The 20,854-nt window shown below is 45.8% G+C and overlaps 1 protein-coding gene across 2 annotated transcripts in view; it reads right to left on the bottom strand.

Annotated features, from left to right (window-relative positions):
- Positions 1-1,383: 1,383 nt before the first annotated feature.
- LOC116951605 (extracellular signal-regulated kinase 2-like) overlaps positions 1,384-20,854 on the bottom strand; it is a 118,109-nt gene continuing 98,638 nt past the window's right edge. For both annotated transcript variants that reach the window (XM_032970368.2, XM_032970369.2), the window contains exon 16: positions 1,384-1,723. The gene's annotated coding sequence lies outside the window, so the exon portion shown is untranslated. The remainder of the gene's footprint in view (positions 1,724-20,854) is intronic.

Genomic DNA, 20,854 nt, shown 5'->3' with positions numbered 1-20,854 from the left:
GTGTAGAGGTTGCGCACACACACACAATAATAAAGACAAAGATCCCCCGTGTAGCCTTAACAGACCTGTTGGGGCAAGTGCTGTTAGCGAGCACCTACGAAGGCCGACGCGGCACACGAAGGGGGTGGGGGTGGCCAGCACCACGCCCGGCCGCCTTTGTCTCCCTTGTAGCGATGTTTACACATGAAAACCACGTGCTCATTTTGGGGCTGAGTGGACGTAGGGGGAGGTCTAGGACCGGTGAAGATACTCGTCACTAGGGTGTTCGTGGCCGTGAGCGGGAATCAAATTCGGTGTCGCCGGGTTCATAGCGCAGCGCGCTAACTGCTGCGCCACCGCTCCCTCTACAGCAGACACACAGACACACGCACACTCTGAACACATGTAGACGAACACACACACAGACGCATAATGTGACAGCGTATTCAAACCACACCGTGTAGACAACAACACAGACACTGTTTCTTGTTTGAAGGCATCTTTGTTTTTGTTTTTTTTTAAATCACGGTTATTGAGTACAAGGTGGCGGAGGGGTGGCCAACATCACGCCCGGCCGCCTTTGTCTCACTCGCGAAGATTTTTACACACCGCAAACCAGGTACTCATTTCAGGCTGAGTCGACCTCGGGGAAGCCCAGGACCGGTTCAGATAATCACCGCTGCTGTTAGTAGCCGTGAGTGGGACTCGAACTCGGGTTGACCGGGTTCGTAGCGCATCGCGCAAGCAGCTCGCTGCGGTACCGATTCCCAACGGACCCACTCGCTCACAAAGGTCCCCCGTGTAGCCTCTAACAGACTGTTAGGGCAAGTGCTGTCAGCGAGCACACGCGCACACACACACACACGCGTAGATGAGCCGATGTGTTTGATGTGGAAGCGTGGTTTGCGTACTTCTCCGTGAACCCGGACACAAAGAGTTCGATTGCACAGCTAACCTCAGTGCGCTCTTGATATCCGAACCGAGTTCTGGGTCTCCCTCCGCATCTTTCTCAGACGCAGACTGTGTTGATGGAGTTGAAACCAGCTGAGCGCAACAGATCTTTATTATGATTATTATTTACATGCTTTTATTTAACTCGCTCTGTCTGTTGTTGTAGTTGTATCCTCAAATCTTGTATCTCAATTTTAACCCACTTCCAAATGTGGTATCGACTGCAAACTTAGTATACGTATGTCATACTGATGATATCATTAAAAATATATATTTGTAAAAAAAATTCGATGTTATATTTCGGCTTGGGTCTAATTGTCCACGGTCAACTGACGTTGGCTGTAAATCACCACGGTCCATTACGTTGTGGCAAGCTTCAGGGCCACTTCCTGGAGTCGTGGAGTTTTGCCATTACTCGTACGGTACATTTCATTAAAGCGTGTTTTAAAAAAAAAAGTATTTTTAAATATTACTTATTTCAAGGGCGACCTGCCCATCTAAGGCTCCAAGCCGAACTGAGCAGCGTGTTGAAGTATGGTCAAGCAACTCCAATGACAGGCAATGTGTGTGGAGGCATGATTAATCCAGCAGTGGATTGACAAAGGGATCATTAAACATATATACATATCTTTATTTGCATATATACACATAGATTATTACTACTTTCAGACAACAACAGTAAATCGGCCGATTGATGGACGTGCTCCTGTCTTGCGAATGTGGAATTTCCACCACGCGCTCGGAGACGCGAATGAAAATTAGCGCCACCACCCCGCGTCACTTTAATCGAGGCCTAGAACACAAAACAAATCACAAATTAAAAACAGTACTACGCACCACATATCCGCCCTAACCATTTAACCGCTCGTATCCAGTTGCAGCATCAGCGCATGGTGTAACCCGTGTTAGATCGATGTTCACATATCCGACCTCCTTACACGCGGTCATGTGTTATCAATCTCATGTACGGTACGGTATTATATTAAAATAAAGTTTTGCTGGCTGGCTGGCTGGCTGGCGGGCGTGCGGGTAAGTTTGCGTCCCACAGCGTTGCGCGGGTTTAGTGCATCGGGCCGAAAATGCGCGTGCAGTGCCAGTTTATAAATGTAAACATTATACAACAAAAAAACAGCTCAACGCATTCGTCAATCACCGTGCATCGCCTTACTTTAATTATTTTATTTGCCCCCAGTAACCTCATTGCGGATGGCGTGCAGCTGCCATTTTCTCTACATGTTTGCAAATGTTCGTATGTTGAACTTCTTTCGCACCGTACTTAACCAACTGTGATAACACTGTGTAACAACAAAAATTGACCCTGGGTAGTAAGTGTTATTTCCTAATTGCTTATGCCTCAAAAGTAGAGAAAATGGCTATTATTCCCCACAAACTTTGCTTTTGTGACCGGGACATTGATATTTTGAAATTTACTTATTTTCAATGAGAAAACGTGGTGTGCATGTGTCATTCCTTCACGTAAAGTCTTGGTCACAAAAGCAAAGTTTGTGTCGATTAATAGCCATTTTCTCTACTTTTTAGGCATAAGCAATTAAAAGCTAACACTTGCTACCCAGCGACAAAAATCGTGTTACACAGTGTAATGGGAGGTGCGGTAGAAAGGGTAACAATCAAAACACAAAAAGCAGTTCTCTCCGCCTGTATACCACGGGCAGTCGGATACAGGGCTGCGAGTATATCTCAGAAAGGATTTACCGGCAAAGAAAAGACAACAACCCTTCGTACTGTTAAAATAATGTATATGCCTTGAGCTTCCTGGCTGGCTGCTGACTGAGCTCACTTTAATAACTCTATTGTGAGTGGCTGGGGGCAGAAGAGTGGTGCTGGATACAGCCACACTTCCAATTGTGATCTGTAACTCTGATCCTTACCCGTGCATCGATAGTTCAATTTTGATGTGATATTTTATTGAGGGACTGTGTTGTTGTCTTGGTGTAGGTCTGGCACTGTTTTTTGCTGTTGTTTTGCGGCCTTGCCCAAGTTTGCACTTAGTGTTGAAAATAGGCAGGAATTTACACATTGTAAATGTTTATTTATTTTAGTGACTTGCTTCCCTATTCTCTATTTTTTGCACTCCGATAGTTTTTTTGCATTGTTTGTTATTGTAACCTGTTGAGCCGCCATTTCTGGGCATCTGTGAAAAAGAGCTTGATAGATCATCAGATTCCTCCTGCAGTGTAAATCAAGATTCTGATTATTTTGATTCTGAAACGAGATGGGGCAACTGGCTAAACGGGATTTTCCGTGTAACAAATAAACATTGGATTGAAGACTTTCAAAAGACGTAATCATAATGATCGTGGCACCAAAGTGGCGCGCGAAGTAACCCAATATAAGACACTGACCACAGTTAACTTATAATCGCTCTAACTTTTCAATGTGTGCTCCTATCAATGTCATTCATGCGCCAGGATATTATTTAAATCCTACATAATGTCAACAAAATAAACCGAACAAAACATTATCTCGGCATTGTATTATTACTACTACTACTACTGCATAAAACAAAACATCAAATTGCTTGTCGTGCTCCGAGTACAGGATGATTGTGATCATTAACATGAAGGCAGCTGTCTCTTTATTTTCCGTTACGGGTCAACAAGTTCGCTCGCAGCGATAATACCAATATAATAGCCTCGGTAAACTCCGACTTTGGATGTGGAGGTAGGTTGTTAGGGACGTCACTCCAAACGCGCGTTGTTGCTTCTGGTAAACTTTGGTTTTGGTGCTAGATAACATTTCGGAAAGTTGGCCAAGATCCACTGAATATTTGGCAGTGGAAGGAAAACAACGATGGCACTCGGTGCAACTCACAACTCGGAGAAGGCCTTCTTTCTCATCACTGGCCCTCCTAGTCACGAATCCTATTATACGCGGCGACTTTAAGGGGTCCGATTGTGGCAAGTAGTATATATACTACAAGTAGTATATATACTACTTGCTCGCCCATAATAATTATACTCTTTGAGTCTTTCGGTAAAGTCGCGGAGATAGCAAAATAATAGATCACGACGTTTCGATCGCAACACAGGCAATCGTCTTCAGGTCTTCACCTGAAGACGATTGTGATCTATTATTTTTCTATCGACGTGGCTTTACCGAAAGACCCAAAAAGTATGAATTCCTGCAGTCACGAAAGCTTTAAATCAAGACGTAATAATGATGTGCGACAAGGAAAGGCCATTGCGCGAAACGTCGCCGATTATATACAGGGTGGCCCAAAAGTCAGGACACATCGGGTGATTATATTTATTGCACAAAATCGCATCGGGTTACTTCATTTATTTTAAAGCATGTTCAAACTGACTCCCATTAACATTAATGAATGCGTTCATTCTCTTTCGAAATTAGTTTAATACTTTTTTTTAAAGATTACTCGTGTAATCTTTGAACATTCATCAATTATGTTTCGTCTCAATTTATTCAGAGTTTCTTGGCCGATTTTTTATAAATGTAATCTGAAAAGGAAGAAGAAGAAAAATAATAATTGTGTTGATAATGTTAATGAAAGATAAATATTCGCTTAAGAATAAATAATTTAAATGTTACTTTTTGGTTCTATCGGTAAAGTCACGTAGGTAGAAAATTAATCAAATAAAAATAGATATTTTTATTTTTTATTTTATTTTATAAATTTTCCACCTACGTGACTTTACCGAAAGAACCAAAGAGTATCGATTCCTGCAGTCACGAAAACTTCACGAAAGCTTCAAATAAATGTTGTAATGCCAGTATTCAAATAAATGAAATAACCCTATGTGTCCTGATTTTTGAGCCATCGTGTATATGGGTGCACGGTGGCGAGATGTTAACTACCTCGCCAGGCATACAGGAGATCGTGGAGTTCGATCCCAACCTTGACGGCTGTATATTTGGTGTTTGCATGTTCTCCCTGTGGTCGTGTGGATTTTCTCTCCGTGCCTTTAGAGTATTTGGCTTTTATACATTTCCACACGATATGTCACGTCGTCGACCTATCATTTGTGGCCAGGTCGCTTCTGCAAAATAACTATAGAGCTCAGTGGGCCTTAACTGGTGAAATAAAAAAAAGTGTATGATTTTTATAGTTTACAATGTTGTTTTAGAGTGGTTTGTGCATCACTGCCAACACAGCAGCAGCATCGTTAAATCATTAATTTACTCGACATCCCATAATTTACCCTGTGTCCTCAGTCTTACACGTGGGTTTGATTTATCTCAGGATATAGACCCTGACTGCAAACTTGAACGACTTCAGGAATACGTTAAAATACTAGGCGCTCTGAAGAAGCACCTATGGTATATTTTTTCCCCCTTTTACGTCCACACTAACAGTGTTATTATTGGCGAATGCGTCGAGTGCACTGTTGTTGTTTGTGCAACACTGCCCACGCAGTCGAGCAGTTCTCACCAGATGAAAAGTCTAATCAGGAAGCCGTTCGTCATCTTAGGATATTTGGTGTAGAATGAGCAGCACACAGATGTCTGCAATCGACCCCACTTCTTTTATACTATGATTGTTATCATCATCTTAAGAACGTCCTCACTGCCACGTCCTCACTGCTAACATCAGTGGCGAGTGATTTCTGAAACTGATGCTGCATCGTTAGTGGGTAGTCCCCGGGGGTGGGTGGACAAGGCAGCAGAGGGCGATGTCGCAAATCATCCGACGTTGTACTGCAGTTCTATGTTCCCACGCCTATATTTCCCACCTTAACCAATCCGCACTCACCAGCGTGGTGAAGTATAGTCAAAAACGACCTCCACATGTCCAGCATGGCGTCGGGAGTAATTCATCCAACCGTGGATTGATTGACAATGGACTGTACGTTACTTTATTTAGCGTGCTATAATGATCATGCACATTCCGAATCATGGAAGAGTTTTGGGTCAGGTCGTCGCGTCAGTAAAAAGAGACGCGTCTCGTAAACCCTCCTCCACGTCGACACAGCCATTTAATAAAGTTGTTACGCGATGAACAAACGTGGCCATTACTATGACTGCTTCGACAGAAGCACCGGTGTGTTGTTGTACAGCGTTCCACACACATGTAACAATTGGATAGTACGACGTTTATCAATTGGCTGTGTCGGGTGGAGGAGGGTTTACGACATATATTTTTACTAACGCGATCTCACCCAAAAATTACATTCTGAATCATGTTACTGTATTGGTCGCAAACGCCTCCACATGTTAAATCCATGAGCGTGCCTTTAAATCTTGACTTAAAGCTTTCGTGACTGCAGGAATTCATATTCTTTGGGTCTTTCGGTAAAGTCACGTTGCTGGTAGCGTGAGCGTATCCTCTTTGTTTCCCTCCTGATGACGATCGCTTGTGTTGTGATCGAAACGTCGTAGTTTTTTGTTATTTTTTTATTTTCTTTGAACCTATCTACGTTACTTTACCGAAAGACCCAAAGAACATGCCGTTACAATTTACAGACGACACCTCAAATGATGGAGACAACCAACGATTTCACTTGGAATACACGTTGATGGAATCCCGGCCACGGCTAACATCGGTAGCGAACGATAATTCTCGAACCGATGTCTCCCCCGCCACCCGAGCCCTCCCCCGCCTCCCTCCCCTACATTATCACTCCGCAGACGTGGATTGACCATGGGCTTTTGCTCTTGCCACTAATGATTTCGGGGTCCACAGTGGACAGCGCACGTCTGCGAATCGACTGGAATTTGGTGAGTGGGCAAAGCAATGGAGGAATGAACGATGTCTCGACTTTTGAGGTCTGGCGGCTAACCCCCCCCCCGCCCGAATAAAGACGACAGGCCCCCGTGCCCCCACCCATCCTCCACCCCCTGCCCCCTACAGAAGAGGTTACTGGGGCCACATTACAGAGAGAGGTGTGAGTAAAGCTTGTGTTCAATGCCGTGTGTTCGTGTGGTTTTGTGTCAGTGGTGAGCGATAATGCAGCGATTAGCGCACTGCGCTACGAACCCAGCGAGCCGAGTTGGATTCCAGCTCGCGGTCAACACCACTGACGATTATCTGAACCGGCTCTGGGCCTCACCTAGGTCAGCCTCAAAAGAGTGCCTGGTGTGGTGTGTAAACATCGGCATTGGGGAGACAAAGGCGGCCGGGCGTGGTGCTGGTCACCCACCCCCTCGTGTGCCGTTCGGGCCTTCATAGGTGCTCGCTAACAGCACTTGCCCCCAGCAGTCTGTTCAGACTATACGGGGGAGATCTTTGTGTGTACTCTGTATGTGGGTGTAATCAGAGTTTATGTTTATATTTTGTACGGTACAGTATAGGCATGACTGATCTCGGCCCATTACAAGATTGTTCCCAAGCAAAGATACACCCTGCAGCAGCGCATTGACTTCCTCGCTCCATCTCCTCAAGAAATCATTTGGATTCAGGTTAACGATCATCAATTGCATTATCACCACCATATCGTCCAGCCATAATAATTATCACAATCTACTCGTCACTGATATAATCACAAACATCGTTATCACCCTCCAAGTAATCTCCGCATTCTCCGGGCTATCAGACATTCCGAAAACGAAGACGCGCCCCCAAAGTTCTGATGTAAGACGAGAGACAAAGATCCCCCCGTGTAGCTTAAACATAAGTTTAGGGCAAGTGTTGTAAGCGAGTAGCGCCTATGAAGGGTCGGCATGGCACACGAGGGGGTGGGTGGCCAGCACCACCTTCCGACGGTCTTTGTCTCCCCCAGTGTTGATGTTTACAACAACGCCGCACCAAGGTAGGGTTGCACTTCGTTGAAACAAAAAAGACCCGTCACCGACCTTGGCCGCGAAGCGGGCATCGACCTCGGGTGGCCCGGTTCGTAGTGGACGTTCTCTTCACACATCTCCAACTCTCCAACAATCACGATCCTCGGTTACTTTCTCCGCTGCTGTAGTCCCCCTCGCCCTCTCACCCCCTCTCCCTCGTGTCTCTGCCCCTGCCAAATCTCTCCACAAAGTCCTCAGCCAGTAACAAACGTCCCCTAACAGCACAAAGAAATATAGTCGGCGACGTTTTCGGGCAATGGCCCTTCACAGGAGATAAACCAATGCAACATCACTCAATAATTTAACAGTATCATCAGACGCATCATCAGTACCATCTTTCAAGGAATAGATATGATCATAAAAATTTAACGTAATCATGAGAACAATAAAAGTTCAAGTAAACATCATCGTCATCAAGTCATTATCCTCTTTGGAGTGTTCGCTGTGTCAATCGACATCCTGAACATCCTTACACGAGAGATGCGTCATCTCCAGGGGATCATCCCGGTGAAGTGTTCTTAAAAAAATATTTGAATCATAAATAACAATTGTCAATGGTGCCATCTCAAGTATCAAACTCACTACCAACACCATGTGGTCGTGTTGCTTCAAGTCGCATGCAAATTAGCTGCGACCTTCACTTAACACGGAAATGGAACTGGTTCCTAGGACCCGCCAGACCGGGTACCCATCACTCGATCTAAATCAGCTCAAGCCTCCCGTAAACCACGTGACTTCTGTGTGAGCATTCCCACTCTGCATCCCTCCCCTCTAATATTTCTCTCGATCTAAATCAGCTCAAGCCTCCCGTAAACCACGTGAATTCTGTGTGAGTATTCCCACTCTGCATCCCTCCCCTCTAATATTTCTCTCGATCTAAATCAGCTCAAGCCTCCCATAACCCACGTGACTTCTGTGTGAGTATTCCCACTCTGCATCCCTCCCCTTTCATCTTTCTCTCGATCTAAATCAGCTCAAGCCTCCCGTAACCCACGTGACTTCTGTGTGAGCATTCCCACTCTGCATCCCTCCCCTCTAATATTTCTCTCGATCTAAATCAGCTCAAGCCTCCCGTAAACCACGTGACTTCTGTGTGAGCATTCCCACTCTGCAACCCACCCCTCTAATATTTCTCTCGATCTAAATCAGCTCAAGCCTCCCGTAAACCACGTGACTTCTGTGTGAGCATTCCTCTCTCCCCGCCGCCGCCCGCTGTGAAAACAGACGCCGCGCCTGCGTGGACGAGCAGCAGCAGCAGCGTCGAGGTCCTCATCCAGTCGCCTCGTCTCCCTCCTTGTCCTAGTTTGTTGTCCTTTCCCCCGCAACACCGATTAGCACGGTTGGCTACGTACGGTGCGAAATTAAATTCAGCGTACATACAGTACATGCATCTCTCCTGACCCCTGTGCTCCCGTTTCTCCGTTCCTTTTGCCATCCCCTTACGTCCCATCCATTACATCCTCCACTCCACTCCCCGTTTATGAGGACAACGCAAGGTGGGAATGATGCATCTTGAGAAGATAATTCCCGACTGCAGAACGCTCCCGTTGAAACTAAGCACTGATTCCACACATGTTTAAGCGTGTGCGATATTTCCAGTTTGTTCATGTGACACGGTTGTTTTGTGCTGATTTATCTTTGCTGTATTTGCTGTGCAGTACTGAATTATATGACACCCTTGCAAATGAGACTCCTATCCCGGTGTTATGAGTTCTCAGCCCGTTGATCTTAACATTCGAATATAAATGTGTGTAGTGTCAGTGATTCGGCGACGAGGGTTTCCAGGAGGCACCGTCTTTATATTCAACACCTTCACACTTCATAGGTTCGTCCATGCACTCGCCTTGGTCGTCTAGCCGAGCCTCAACACAACCCTGACCGTGTAACACCGATGGCCCTGACCGAAACAGCCAAGAACTCTCCGTCCACCACAGTTGCCGCTGCTGTCCACCAGCCGGCGCTATTACTCTACAAATGTACTCGCGCAAATGCACATATACAGTAAAAACCTTGGATTGCGAGTAACTTGGTCTGCGAGTGTTTTGCAAGACGAGCAAAAATGTTAAATAAATATTAATTTGATAAACGAGCGAGGGTCTTAGCAATACGAGCAGTACGTATACGCTTTGTCTGCCGAGCGTCACGTGATCACAACTGATATACGAGTGCTTTGATATACGAGTGCTTTGATATTCGAGCGCTTTGGATTACAAACACGTTTCCGGAACGAATTATGCTCGCAACCCAAGGTTTTACGGTACGGCATTACGTGTGAATATATGCACACACGTGCACATATAACACATTTTATGAATGCATGCAAAACAAACCCATACACGTAGGGTATGTTTGTATGTTGAATTTCTTTCGCACCGTACTTGGCCAAAAAGTGCGGGGGAAGGATACCAAACTAAACACTGCTGTGCTTAGGTCAGGTTCAGGTCAAGTTTCAAGTTTGCATCGTTTGTCCAGGTGACTACGGAAGAGGCCAGGGCAACAGTCTCATTTACAAGTCAAGTCCAGCACTGAAGCAAATAGACTTGGCATCAGAAAAAAATCAAGCAATCGAAAATATTACGTAACTTCCCCGCTTTGCAAACGCAAATCGATTGCCGTAGATTACCTCCACGCAGATTGAACACACCACAAGATATAAAACCACTGCATAAGCTCCAGAGCACCGCCCGTTTGAACTGGCAATGATGTGTGATGCAACATGCAACTGCACGTGAACAGAGATTGAGAATGGAACACTATTCACGTCGAACGACTGGGACGCGTCGTGACGGGCACCGCGAGATGCGATCGTGCCCGTTCAGTGTTCGCCGAGCTGCATTGGCTTCCTGTTTGCCGCACGAAGACATTATAATCTCGCGCTCATTACACACAACGCCGGTGGTCATCCTCGCAGTAACAGCAGCAGCGGCGGCGGCGGCGGCGTTTGGCGAACCATCAAACAACGACGGTGGAGGTCACCGCATCGCGCGGCGCTGTCTGATGGGCTTCTGCGACCGTCTGGAACGCGCTTCCTTCCCGATATTAAGAAGTCACTGGGAGCCGTGCACTTTTCAATCACGTGGATTGGAAACTCAGTTCTTTAGAACTGCTCTTTGTGTTTAGTTTGTTGCCCTACCCCCAGATGAATCGGCCGAGGGGATGCCCAGGACCGGTTCAGATAATCGTCTCTGGTGTTGACCCTCGTCAGGAATTGTATGTGTAGTACAAGGCCGTAATTATAATATATATTGGGGGGGGGGACACATCCTACCCAATATTCAAATATGCTCAAAATGCCCCCCCCCTCCAATATATTGCTATAAAATAGATTTCTGTTTATATTATTGTGGTTATGGTTGTACTTTATTAATCCCTTATCTCTGCCATTACATACAATGAAATAAGAAAAGGTAAGAAATAAAAAAACACAGCAATGTAACACAATACACTATTAGACATTATTGTGAAATAAAAAGTCCATCCTATGTGTTAGTGAATTAAAAAATATATATTTTAGGCAGGAAATTCGTTTTCAAATTTAGATTTTTTTCTGGGGGGAGGACCCCAAGACCCCATGAAAGATTTGGTCCCCCTCCCCCCCCCCCAATATTGACTCCGTGGCTACGGCTTTGGTGTAGTAATATGTAAACTTGAGATTGAACATGCACATGCACTTAACATTTGCTCATCACGAAACTCTGACCCCAAACTCAAACGCTAACCGGGCTATCGGACCACTGAGACGCCAAACAAGAACGCTCTCGGTGTTCGCTTGGTTCGAGAGGCATGTGGATCACATGTATCGCTTGTTGTCCTTGCCCCGCACCTCCGATTAGCACAGTTGGCTACGTACGGTGTGAAATAACTTCAACGTAGAGTATATACGTGATATTTATTCCCTTGGTGTAGAGGGTTTTGACTCTGCTCAGCAAGAGGCCGTGTTGTGTCTGTGTGTGTGTGTGCATTAAACTGCAAACTCCCCTCCGTCGCCACGCCGAAATTCCAATCAACTCGTTCCACGCTGCACGCGCACGATGTTTGTTAAACGACGCGCTAAGCAATTCGCGCTGTCCCGCGTCAATAGAGTCGATTCGCAATAAGATCGAGATCTCAGTGTGTACGCGTGTGTGTGCGTGCATGTACACGTGTTGTGTGTGTGTACACGTGTAAACGTGTGTCCGTGCATTATACACGTATTGTGTGCGTGCATGTAAACGTGTTGCGTGTGTGCACATACACGTGTCCCGTGTGTGCGTGCATGTACACGTGTTTCCGCGCGTGTGTATGCGTACACGTGTTGCGTGTGCGTGTGGGTGTACACTTGTTCCACGTGTGTGCGTGCATGTACACGTGTCCCGTGTGTGCGTGCATGTACACGTGTTGTGTGTGTGTACACGTGTAAACGTGTGTCCGTGCATTATACACGTGTTGTGTGCGTGCATGTACACGTGTTCCGCGCGCTTGTGTGTACACGTGTTGCGTGCGCGCGTGCATTATACACGTGTTGCATGTATGGATGCGTGCATTAAACACGTGTTGCGTGTATGGGCGCGTGCATTGAACCACGTGTCGCGTGTGTACGTGCACGTGTTCCATGTGACGCAGGCAACGTTATTTGTTTAGCACGTCACGAATGCATCTTCATGCTGCAGTCGTACAAAGTGCGATGGCTCCGAAATGCGTGTGAAGTTGTGATGGCTCATAAAAGTTACTCATCTGCCATTTTTTAAAAATCTTTTCAAGACAAAGATACTTGCGATAATAGGTCCCACGGATAGAACTGCTCGACCCGATCTATAAGTGCTCTGATACTTACTTTAAAAGACAATGCTTTCCTGTATATTATCAGAGCATGTTTTTTTGCTTGCATATTTTGCCACAAGTATACGTGTGGTTAATGCGGACTTATATATTTGGTACTCTTTGGTTCTATTCGGTAAAGTCACGAATAGAACCAAAGAGTATGGATCCTTGCAGTCACGAACGCTTCAAATCTAGAATATCTATTTGGTGTTTGCAATTTTGAACATCTATTTTATTATTTTTGGTTCTTTCGGTAAAGTCACGTAGAAGGGAAACAATAAAATAAACAGGTCCCTGCAGGGTGGGCTGGTAGGAACATTGGAATTTTGCGCAACTTTATTTTTACACCCCAACAGCACGAGATTTCACTTCGTTAAAGCATTGAAAGGGGACGGACGGACGGACACATTAATCTATTGCAGGCTGGTACACTCAGTTTACAACTTCGTTCCTACCAGTATAAAAAATATAAAACAATAAAATTATCACGACGTTCCGACTGCAACACAAGCAATCATCATCAGAAAGAGCATCCTGCATGCGTTTGTTCCCGACACCGGCCGACGAACACAAAAGCGCGCCGACTCTTTTTTTCGGCAAGTGTCGTGAGTGCGAAGTTGTTGAATGTTCATTATCATCATCAACCGGTTCTGCGGGTGGCAACAACGGCCCCTACGTTCCGTAAGGAGGCGGTGGACAGAAACCCGACTGACAATGACGATGGTGTTCGTGATCGCGGCGTGGATGGATGTCGGAAGATGGCGAGGTCAAGCAAGGAGGCTCCGGGCGTCTTGTCGACACGGAGAGACACAAACTCGACGCAGTTATTTTCCCTTGCGTATCGGTGGCGAGACGTTGAAATGCCTGGGCCCTGGTCGTGGGTTCTATCCCTGACCCTGACTCCTGCTGTACATTTGGAGTTTGCGTGTCTCTCTCCACGTGGTCGTGTGAATTCGTCTCCTTGCCCTCCAGTTTTTAACCCTCCACATGTAGTAGAATGAACGTGCGTTTAGAGTTTTTGGGCTGCTGCTATAAATGTCCACGTAAATAAGCAACTTCGTCGAGCTAGCCTTTGTGGCGAGGTTACTTCTTAAAAAGAGCTGAATAGCCCAGTGGGTCTTACCTGGTAAAATGAACATTTTCAAAAGTGTAGTAATAGTGTAGGGTTGTTTTCCCTCTTAGTTTTAATGTTAAGGAGTTTATGTTACTGGGATTGTGCTGTTGAAGCGCTGTTGAGGCCTTGTGTGAATGGCACGATATAAAACTGAATTTTGCTTTGCTTGCTTACACATTTACATCATTAGACCTCCTTTGCCAGTACCAAAATGTAATAATAGGGTTTTCCCCCTTTTTTCTGGCAACAAAACTGAAACCTTTTTTTTACAAGGATTCATATCTGCATTAACCACAATACCTGCAATCAAAATGTAAACAAAAAAAACATACTATGATAATATATGCTTTGTCCTTGAAACTGATTGGTCCACACCAAGGGACGGCTTTCTTTTGAGCCTCGACCCAATTGGTGGTCGACCAGATGACGCCAAAAGGCGTCACACAGCTCAAGCTGTACGCCTTTATGTTTTTTGTTTGCATTTTGACTGCAGGTATTGTGGTTAATGCAGACAAGAATCCTCGTAAAAAAAGGTTTCTGTTTTGTTGCCATAAAAAAGGGTAAAAACCCTATTATTACACATTTACATCTCGAGGAACGTAGCAGTTCGGTTTTTGTTGTTATTGCTGCATTTCGCTTTAACGTTCAGTAACTTTTCGTAAAATAAATTTACATCTCGTTCGGTGCTCCATGCTGTCACCATTACACGACTCACGACAGAGTCTCACTGTGAATTAAAATTCCCCGTACGTGACAAGTCTGTCAGAGGGGGGCAGGTGCTGTTAGCGAGTCGCGCCTACGAAGACCCGACACACTCCGCACCGGGGTACTCGTTTAGGGCTGAGTCTACCTAGGGGGAGACCCGGCTATTCAGATGTTGGCCGTGAGCGGGAATCGAACTCCGGTCGACCGGGTTCATAGCGCAAATGCGCTAACGACTGCGCCACCGCTCCCCGCTACATATATACATACAACGTAGACTATATACACACACACGTACTCAAAAATAGCTGCGTACACTCCATGCATACTACACGTACGTGATTTTAAATGCAAATATATACACACACATATGTACACACACAGTGTATATTGCAAACAAAAAATGTATACACATTAAACCACAGTTGTGAATAGTTGATTAATAACAATAGTTCTCATACCTAAGTTCGATTCCTGGTCACGGCTAACATCAGTTGCGAGTGATATCGATATCATACCCGTTTCTGGGCCCCGCCCCTTCACTAATCCGCATTGATCAGCAAGGTGAAGTATGGTCAAACAACCTTTCCATCCTTCCCCTCCCCCCCCCCAAATGACCGAGAGGATAAGGAAATCTAAGTACTGTATATCATTGCGCACACATGCACATATATATTTTTTTAAAAAACGTATACAAATGCAATCAATCAATCTTTATTTTACGTGCCAATATCGCCCTCAATAAAGTACACACTGGTGCACATTACAGCGAAAGGGGGACGGTGCAGAGGATACGGAGAAATCGAAATTCAAACAGAGACACGTCAAGACCTCCGCGGGCGAACAGCGACTGAGCAAAGTACATTGCAACCGTGCGCAACGAATCGCAAAATAAAAGTTAAGTAGTTAGTAAAAAATATATAGTTGTTCTGGGAAGGCAAGTCTGAGTTGGTGTGTCTTGTTTCACAGACCACGGAATTCAGAGAGGCGATCGGGGCGTTTCGGATGATTCAGATAATGATTTGGCTCCTGCTATAAATGTCCACACGATCAGCCACTTTGTTGATCTATGACTTGTGGCCAGGTCGCGTGTGAACAAAAAGCTAATAGCTCAGTTGGCTTTGTAAATTTTTTGTGATTTGCTTACTTTTTCCCTCTACTTTGCACTCCGATGTTTGTACTGTTTGTTGTTATAACGTTCTGACCCCCCCCCCCCCCCCTTCCCTACTGGACATCTGTGAGAGAAAAAATGCTTTAAAGCTCATCGTATTCCTCCAGTATGAATCAATACAGTATTCGGATCCTGGCGAGGATGTTCCAGATTTTTGGGGGGGGCTGCGCTCGAGATGACTTTGATCCCCCCCACCCCCCCCCTAGCAGCGTCGGTTGAACAAATCCTTGGCTGTGCAAGTTATCGATGATCCCGTGGAGCGTGCTGCGTGCACCTGAGGATTGGAGCAAAATGCGGTTCTGCAGGTAGATAGGGGAGGCCAAGCCACGCAATGCTTTGTAGGTTAGGATATATGCACGTAAACTTATACACGTGGAGTGTAGATTTCCAGTATACAAAGTACACTTCTGTACATGCATTCAAAAACAGATACACAAGTTTCCCCCATATCGCCTTTAACAGACTGTTGGGGTAAGTACATTTAGCGAGCGCCTGATGAAAGTGGACATAGCGCGCGAGGGGGTGGGTGGTCAGCATCACGCCTGTCCGCCTTTGCATCCACAGCGGAGATGTTTACACACCGCAGCAAACGGATGAAGCTGTTGTCTTCACTGGTATTCCTCAAAAGATGCAGAGATTCAAAGGTAATACCACACGCAGTTAAAGTAACACATCACATGAAGTCACTTAAAGCTAATCAAATACAGCACCATAGAAGTGAACTAAGTCACACTGCTAAATTACTAATGTCCTTACACGTAAAAATGAGTAAGTGTCTCTACAGATCACTGGAATGTAATCGGCACAATTACACAGCAATCAGCTGATAATGAATTTAACAAAACACTACCCAAATTAACAAATTGCTAGACTGAATAAACAAACAACTTTCAGCTAAAAATGAACATTTTATAAACAAAACGGTTATCAACATGACTAACGTTGAATTATCCAGCGATATGGTTTCAGTCCTGTCTAAAGGTCGTAACTTTGCTGTTACCCCAGGTACAATCCCTGTCGATGAGATCATTGCTGAAGTGGAATCAGCAGTTAAACATCTCCCCCATAATCAAGCTGAAATTACTCGGCATGAGGTTGCTAAAATGAATGAGAAAAGCAAATTGCCAAAAATAAATATTAACTTCAGTGAAGCAAAAGCCTGAAGGAAATTGAGAGCAAATAAAAATATAAAAATAATTGCTGCTGATAAGGGTCGATCAACTGTTATGAGGCGCCATGAGGACTATGGCAATATAATAAAATCAAATTTTACTCGATGAAAGCACCTTGGAACGTAAAACCACGGCAATAATTGCCAAGTCATCAATTCCCAAGGAAGAGCAATACCTGATCAAACAAAGGACATCAAAACCACTAAGACTTTATGGGCTACCAAAAATTCACAAACCTGATGTCCCATTAAGACCCATAGTACAATAGGCTCTGCCACGTACAAATTAGCACAATACGTAACGAAACAAATACAGCCCTACATCGGTAGGACCTCTTTGTTCGTCAAAAACTCTGAACATCTCGTAATATAATCAACTATAACACATTCCTGCGGAGGGAGCTGGTAGTAGGAACGTTGGGTTGCTCGGTCAATGGCCAGGGTCAACGGCGGCACCACGTGGTGTATTCCGCAAATATGCCCGACTGTGAGGGCGGGCACAAGCCGGCGTGAGTAGGTTAAACGTTGAGTTTTATAAGGGCACCACGGGGTGACCAGCCCCTCCCCACCCAGCCCCACCCCTCCCACCCCCCACCCAGCCCCACCCTCCCCTCCCCACCCTCCCCACCCCACCCAGCCCCTCTCCACCCAGCCCCACCCCTCCCATTTTTGGAATCACGACGGACGGACACAATAATCCTCTGTGGGCTGGTGTAACCAGGAGGTTCCTACCAGTATTAAGCTTAACCTTAATGATATTCTCGTAAGTTTTGATGCGACCTCTCTGTTCACGAGGGTTCCGGTCAACGAGTCAATTAAATTACTCGACACTCTGGTAACGAACAAAGGTCTAGCCAAAGATGTCCCACGACTAGCTGAACACTGTCTAAAGAACACATACTTCTTGTGGCAAGGTGACTTCTATAAACAAAAGGAAGGAGCAGCAATGGGCTCTCCTGTGTCTCCTTTGATAGCAGCAAATTTATCCATGGAAGATTTTGAAAAAAATAGCTTCAAGCACACTAAAACCATCTGCCTGATTTAGATATGTGCATGACACATTGGTGGTTTGGCTACACGGCAAAGATACACTGAACGCATTTCTAAATAATCTCAACTCGCAAAACCCAACCATCCAGTTCACCATGGAAGTGTAAGCCGACAGAACCCTACCATTGCTGGATCTTCTGCTCGGACGTGGTCGAAATGATAAAATAACACGCAGCGTTTACCGAAAGAAAACGCATACTCACGCCTATCTGAATGCAGAGTCACGCCATCACCCCGTACAGAAATCTGCTCTTATCAAGACGCTCATTCATCCAGCTAAGAAAGTGTGAGATGGTGACAGTCTGAGAAGTGAAATTCAACATGTTAAAGAAGCGCTGCAAATGAACGGTTACAATGGTGCACAAATCAACAGGGCATTGAATGCCAAAACCAAATCAAATAACGCGAGCATTGAAACTGCCCAAGTAATGAAAACGATCAAAATACCGTATATTGCGGGAGTAACTGATAAACTAGCCAGATGTTTGGAAAAACAAAACATCCGAGTCAGAGTTGGCACGGTACGTAAAATACAGATATTAATATCTGGTACAATAGATGTATTACCGAAGCTATCAACAGAACGTGTGTACAGGATTAACTGCACGTGTGGTAAATGTTACGTTGGGCAAACAGGACGAATGATCAGCACGAGACTAAAAGAACATCAGAGAAATCTTAAATTCTCCCAAATACAACGGTCAGTAAGTAGCGAACACGCGTACCAACAAGGACTCTTAATTGATTTTGATAATGTTGAAGTTCTGTGCAAAACTAGCTACTACTGGCCAAGACTAAAAAACATACTGTAGTTTAGTTTTTCTCAACCCTGGCCACAACTCGGCAGCCTGTTAGGCGACACGCGGGGTGGAAGTTTTTTTTTACTACAGTATTATCAAAGAACCATAATTATCATCATTATTACCGCATCATTCGCATCACCACGAAAATACAATGCCACCGCAACCATCACCGTCCGTAACGACTAACTACCACCACCACCATCATCACTACCACTAACACCATAATCACTCCCACGAACACCATCACTTTACGCATTGCCACTAACACCTTGCCAATACCCACTGACATCATTACAATTACTACGAACGCCACACAGATACCCGCATAATCGCTGATATCTTCACCCCCCCCCCTCTGACCCCAAAGACAAAGATCCCCCGTATAGCCTTAACAGACTGTTGGTGCAAGTGCTGTTAGAGAGCAGCGCCTTATGAAGGCCGCCACGGCACACGAAGGGATGGATGGCCAGCACCACGCCTCTCCTCCTTTGTCTCCCTTGTGGCGATGTTTACACACCGAACCAGGTACTCATTTGAGGTCGAGTCGACGTAGGGGAGGCCTAGGGCCGCTGAGCGGGAATCGAGCACACATGCCAAGTCACACGCACGCGTTATTCATTAATGAATGATTCAACAAAATCAACAGCTTAGGCGGAACTGAAAGCAGTTGTTCGAGACAGAGATAAAGATCCCTCGTATAACTTTTAACATACTGTTGTGGCGAGTGCTGTTAGCGAGCACCTGAAGTGACAACAACAGGCGGTATTCGCCACTAAGTGACGGTGAGGTCACCACGGCACTTGTGCCAGGATAGGTGCACATCGAGGCCATCACGAGAAGTGTCGAAGGCTCGCTGGAGGTCACGGGACAGACCGTGCAGGTGCCATGGGTTGAACGCCTGAGATGGCTGGCAGATGCACCACGATGACACACACACACACACACGTGTATACACATATGCACATCACATATTACGTATATATGTGTATGGCTTTTATCGTGGTAACCCACCGCTGGATGAGGGCCTCCCAAACGCAGCTTTAGATTTTGGGGGTGTTTATTTGACCATACTTCACCACGCTGGGAAGTTCGGGTCCGTGGTGAAGCAGTTGGCGTATGGAAGTTGTATAAACCGTGAAGTGTCGAAGGCCCGCTGGCAGGAGGTCACGGAACAAGACCCTGCAAGGTGCCGTGGGCTGACTGCACGTTGGACTTTTTTCGCACCCTAGGTCGCCCAACCATGCTCATCGGACTGGCAGATGCACCACGCTGACCCCCTCAGACACAATACCTGTTCATAACCGCAAGGCCTTCTTGTGTAAACCATTTGTTTCTAAAAAATCACCCGATTTTGCGGTTCACGAAAAATGCCTCCAACTGCCACGTCTCATAAATCTCGTACAAGCCTCCTCTTCGAGCCATGCAACTCAGCGGGTCTCACTCAGCTCCTGCGCTTGGCCCGAATTGTTTCGGGCCACTTTCACAATCTTTTACCACCTCCGGCCAGCGTTTCCCACTCTGCAGGGGCGTCTCGCAGTGCCACTTTCATGCAGTTCTCTCCGCTGCGTCTTAATTTAGTTTCTCTCTCGTATACAACATCTACAGCATTTACGCAGAATTCAGACAATCGTCACTGGTGTTGGTGGCCGTGAGCGGGAATCGAACTCCGGTTAGCCGGGTTCGTAGCGCAGCGTGCGAACCACTGCGCCACCGCTCCACGCACACACACACACACAACAAAGATAAAGATCCCCCCTAGATAGCCTTAACAGACTCTCGGGGCAAGTTATGTTAGCGGGTAGCACCTATGAAGGCCGGCACGGCACACGAGGTCGGGGGGGGGTCGCCTTTATCTTCCCAGTGGCGATGTTTACACACCGCACCATTAATTAATTTGAGGCTGAGTCGCCCTATGGGAGGCCCAGGCCCAGTTCGGATAATCATCACTGGTGATGCTAAACCGCTGCGCCACCGCTCCCCACACACACATGCACACTCACCCACAAAGCAAACACGGAAATGTCAAGAGGAACACGATTTGTACCCGTAGAAAATAATACATCTCAGTGTGTGTTGTGTTGTCTGTGTATGTATGTCTGTCTTTGTTGATTTGTATGTCTGTGTGTATTCATTATTGCATTCTCTATGCATGAATGTGTGTGTGTGTGTGTCTGGAGGCGGATGTCTATGTGTGTATGTCTTTGTAAGGCGTGTGGAGGCATTAATACAACAGTGGAGTTAGATTCACCCTCGCAGCCAACGTCGGCAACGAATACCTCCACCAGTCCCTGGGCTTCCCCAAGCTTGACTCAGCCTCAAATGGCTACCTGGCGTGATGTGTACACATCGGCAACTGG

The sequence above is a fragment of the Petromyzon marinus genome, chromosome 43, assembly GCF_048934315.1.
Source record: "Petromyzon marinus isolate PM22_M1 ecotype Great Lakes invasive population chromosome 43, UKy_Petmar_22M1.pri1.0, whole genome shotgun sequence".
Lineage (NCBI taxonomy): Eukaryota > Metazoa > Chordata > Hyperoartia > Petromyzontiformes > Petromyzontidae > Petromyzon > Petromyzon marinus.
Note: the sequence above shows the minus strand (reverse complement) of the source record. Positions and strands in the feature narration are given on the sequence as shown.